The following is a 5,000-nucleotide window of genomic DNA, read 5'->3' as shown; positions in this document are numbered from 1 at the left end:
GTTGTGTTAGCAATGAGGTCGACATAGATTTGGTTACATTTTAGGCAATTTGCAGTTTGCGCTGAAGGTATACTCACACGTCACCGGGTGTTCTTTTAGGTATTAAAGCAGACAGGACATTAACAATTTAATCAAATTGAAATGCTAAAACATCCACAGACTAACTCAGATTTTCTCTATTGGATTTGATCATCACATTGAATATGCTAAAATTGTGGCATTCTTGTGGAATACACCTTGCAGGCAAAAATAACACTGCCACCCACAGAACTTTTCTGGCCCGGGACACTTTCTTAACGCTAATTGATTGAAATCTGTCACTTCTTGTTCTGTACATAAATTAAATGCCCAAAGCTGTGCAGTGTCATTTAACCACCTTTAACAACATTTTTTTATTCTCAATCTGAGAACTACTGCCTCTGTCTATCTTAAGTCGGACTTTGCCGACCTATGTGAGTGTCCTCATTTACATACAAATGTAGCGATTTTTCAAACCAACAGCAGGGGCGCTGGAACTAGGGGTGAAGGGGTGCGATAGCACCCCCTGGATTTGCATGGCTTCCATCATATACAGGGGTTACAGTTTTGTTCAATAGCTTGCAGTGCCCCTGATCAACAGTGTTAGCTTTTGCATTTCAGTTGACATCAGGTCTAAAATTACATGGTCGACTATAAATACTGCTTAAACTACCACGCAAGCAGGTTAAAAAATAAAAGAAATATGGAGTGTGCACTGGATTTCTATGTGGCCAGACAAAGAGAGGAGGAGGAGGAGGAGGCGTCCCCAAATATTTAGAAGTTATCTTACTTTTCTAAGTCTGTCTGACGCACAATGTTGCAATCATTTTGCCACAACACACAAACAATCACTGACATCTGGCAAATGTGTCAGGCTAACCTTGAAGAAGACACGCTGAGAGCACACTGTTGTAGCACGAAGGTTACCTGCAGCACTAGCATTTTATGCCACTGGCTTGTTCCAGCGTACTGCAGGTTACTGTTGATCCATAAATATTTGCGACCAAAATTTTTGGCGAATCACATCCATAAAACCTATTGCTGGCTACCTGTTGCAATAAGTATGTATTGTTAGTGAAATTTGATTTCGTGTCAAAAAATGTCATGAGCCAGTTGCAAAAGGTACCTGAAGCTTTACTAAAGCGGGCAGGAGAATTCATTCATTTCCTCGTCTCTCACAAGCTGCAACAAAATACAAAGCAGGGTTTTTTTGGGAGGTAGGCTATGTGTTTCCTGGTGTCCTGGGAACCATCGATTTGCGCACCAACACAAATAGGCAACTTTACATAAATCATAAGCGGGCCTATTCTGTCAATGTTCAAGAAGTGTGTGATGCCAACAACTGCATTACAAATATGTAAACAAACTATCCTAGCTCCGCTCATGACTCATGTATCCTCACTAATTCGTGGGTGACAGCTGCGTTTTAGCGGGATGACAGTTGGAGAAGCTGGTTGATAGAGGATAACGGGTATCTACTGAAGCTATGGCTACTGACAGCTGCTCATCCCCAAACGACCCCTGCTGAACAGAGGTATAACCGTACCTTTTAATGTGCTTATACTGTAATTGAGCGAACATTTGGAATCTTCAAAATGCGATTCCCATGTTTGGATGTCTCTGGGGGAACACTACAGTGCACTCCCTGGAAGGTTAGCAATCCTGGCTGGTTGTGTTTTACATAACAGCTCTCCGTAATGTATGTGATATTGAACTTGCAAAGGAACGATTACAGGGTTTGAGGAAAGCAGATGCTGAACTTGAAGCCCCAGTGGTGGAAGTTGCAGATGCTGCAAGTACAGACAGGTCAGACAAGGCCTTAGAGATGACTTTTATAAACCTCCAGCCTGCTAAAAAAAAAAAAAAAAAAAAAAAAAAAAAAAAGCCTTGTGAGGGGCTTTGTCACCCTCCGTACTTGGGCTGCTGGACATTTTTATCTATTTGCGCTGTTGTCTTCTTTTCTTTGGTTTCAAAATGTCATCTGTTCGCTATCACAGGGGCTAAGGTCCTCTTTAAGAGAATATTGAATCCTTATTGGTTGAAACCTTACTCCCCCATCAGTGCTTTGATTGGCTGGGGACATGATCAACGCATGAGATCCAACTTCTAAGTTTTCGTGCACTATAACGGCTGTCCGTTAACGTTGTCATTTCAGCCCTAGCAAAAGCGGCTGAGCAAATATTTGGTAATTGGTTTTCATATAGCACTAGAGTTCTAAAGGAATGCTGTGTGTCACCAGTACTTACCTTGAACAACCTGTAGCCTGTCTCAAGCACGCTTACTTACGAATACCAAAGTGAACATCTTACCAATCTTCTATGAATGTTCAACCAGCATAAATACATTCGGTCATAGTTAACGTATGCCAGAGTGTTTTAACAACGTAAAAAACAGGCTTTCTGTTTCATGAATGACATTCTTTATGAAAGCAAAGTATGTGAGATGTACGGCGACAGTTGGTTTTGTTTGATAACTGCTAAAATACTCTTACCTATTCAAACAGGATTTAAATGTTTGCTAATTATGTTGGTCACTAGCACAAAAATCCAGTCATTAAAAAAGTAATATTTAGATAGCTAATGGTATCATTAGCTGAAACGCAGTTTCTTTAGAACTTTTATAAACTTTTCCACAATCTGGTTTTAACACAAGTGCCACCTTGAAAAAGCAAACACCTGCCAAAAAGCTGCGAAAATGTAATGTACTTTTTAAAATAATATTTGTTTAGAACAAGGTAGCAACAATCCTGGAGGATGTTACATCATGACTGGCGACACCCATAGACAGTAATGATTTCATGTTTTCATTTTTTTTAATGAAAGTGGAATGTGTGATGCCGTTATTTAAACTGCACTTTATCAGTCAAAGCTTTGTGAGCCTGGGTACGCTTTCAAAACCCACGCACCATGCGTTTAACCATGTGGTCAATGATCTCTGTCCTGCTAAATCTTACCCAGCCAGCCAGTCGACTGCACTCCAGTGCCATGATTTTGAAGACCACCTTATACACATCCAAAATAAGAATTTATGAATAACTCAGTCAAACGCTCTTTGAGGGAAACTAGACTGCCTGTTTTTGAACATGGTGTACTCCTTTAACCAGAATAGTTTTCTTGAATTACCTCCCTTTTGGCAAATAGCCTGTCGCTGTGAATTGTGTTGACGATATCCCATCATTTGGGTAGATTTCACAAAAAATAATGTGCAAATGTGCATGTGTCAGTTTCTTTCTTTGTTTTACGTCATAAATGCAGAACAAACCAAAGTAAGAAACTCAGGGAAAAGAATGAAACAGAAGCAGAAACATTTACAAATAGTAGGCTATGGGGTGGAATATGTGTTTGTGTTACATCTAATAGACACTTATATACACCCATCTGAGATTTCATGGCATCAGATAGCTTGTATCATATGGCTGAACATATTTATATATTATATCTTATATATATATATATATGATATCTATATATATATATATATATAAAACAAAAGCCAGAAATCATTTTATTCTTTAGTAAAATAATAAGAAAGATTTGGTATATCTAAGACAATTTGTTACAATGCTCGAACCAGATTGATAGCGGACAAGTTCCAAATTACACTACAAATTTTTGGTCTAACCCTGTAGCGTAAAATTTAACTACCAGACCCATCCACTTGATTGGAAGTTTGCACTATCTGCTGTCTGCATCACATGTTACAGTCCTTTACAGCATCGGTTGAAAGTACACGGCAGTGTTTTTAAGAGGGCAGGTTATGGGGCAGATTTGGTTTATAGACAGCTGTGGGGCTCTCTCTGTCTTTTTGACATGTTTTTAAAGGAAAAAAAACACAGAGACTAGCATCCAAACTGCTTATAAAATCACACAAGGGGCCGTCTAAAAAGTGTGTCATACTGAGTATGCGCAGTGTCACCGTTGACTCATTTTAAACCCATTGCCTATTAAAAGAATTGGTGGGGGTGGGGTTGGTGGAGGGCTCAGCAAAACAATCTGTTTTTCAAAATCACTTTATAGGGTCAGGGATTGAGGCTGAATGGCAGGTAAATGTGTTTTATCAGTCATGATTATTGAGGTGCATTTGTACAACTTTGTGAGGGGTGTTATGGTCAGTGGCAATCACCACCATTGCAAATCTACCCTTCGGGAATGTATAAAGCAAAACAAACAGAACCGGATTATCAACCTGGTCTGAAAGCAGGGGCAGTTGAGTGTCAGCTGAGACCAAAGCATTATGTTTTAGTGTTAAACTGAAGCTGACTGTGGGAGAAATCCAAGAAGGATTCAGTCCTACTGTACAAATCAAACACATCCAGCAATCATACTGTACCTGTTCTGATGGGAAAAAACGGGTTGAATTGCAGTCTTGAAAATCTGAAGACTTTTGTGATGCTCCTGTTAGGTATGTAAGCGTGCAGAGATCACAGGCTACACAGCTACCCAGCAGTCTCTGCTCCCTCCCTCTCCCTGTCTTTCTTGTTATCTGGCAGCAGAATACTAATAAAACCCATGGACTCCGCTGTGTCTGCTTGTCTGTCGCCTCTTACAGCCGCTTTGCACGCAGCCCTAAAACCAAACGAGAATGGCAGGGCGGAAGGAAGGCTTAACCCTCTCCTTGCCATGGCGACATAACTTTGCTTTTGATGCTTTTCAAGCTCGTCAGATATTTTTTTCAACTTGTATTTCCCACAAAGAAAGTACAAAGTAAATATGTTTGTACTAGACATTTGCCGTACGTCTCAGCAATTTATCTATTATTTTAATGAAGAAAACTTTTACCTGAAACTTGTTCTTGTTTAAAACTGGCTGTCAGCTTCCTCCTTCAATTTGGAGACAATTTGAAAACCTCACTCCGTTCTTACCAGCTGTCCAAGGGGTTTTATTTATTCAGTTACAGGGTCTATGTGTGTGTGGCCGTGACCCTGCGATTATACTCCGCCCAAGCCCCACAGAAACGCTCGTCTCCCTCTCTCGCCTGCATGT

This window comes from Polyodon spathula, chromosome 12, assembly GCF_017654505.1.
Source record: "Polyodon spathula isolate WHYD16114869_AA chromosome 12, ASM1765450v1, whole genome shotgun sequence".
Taxonomy (NCBI): Eukaryota; Metazoa; Chordata; class Actinopteri; order Acipenseriformes; family Polyodontidae; genus Polyodon; species Polyodon spathula.
The sequence above is the reverse complement of the archived record's forward strand: the minus strand, read 5'-3'. Positions refer to the sequence as shown.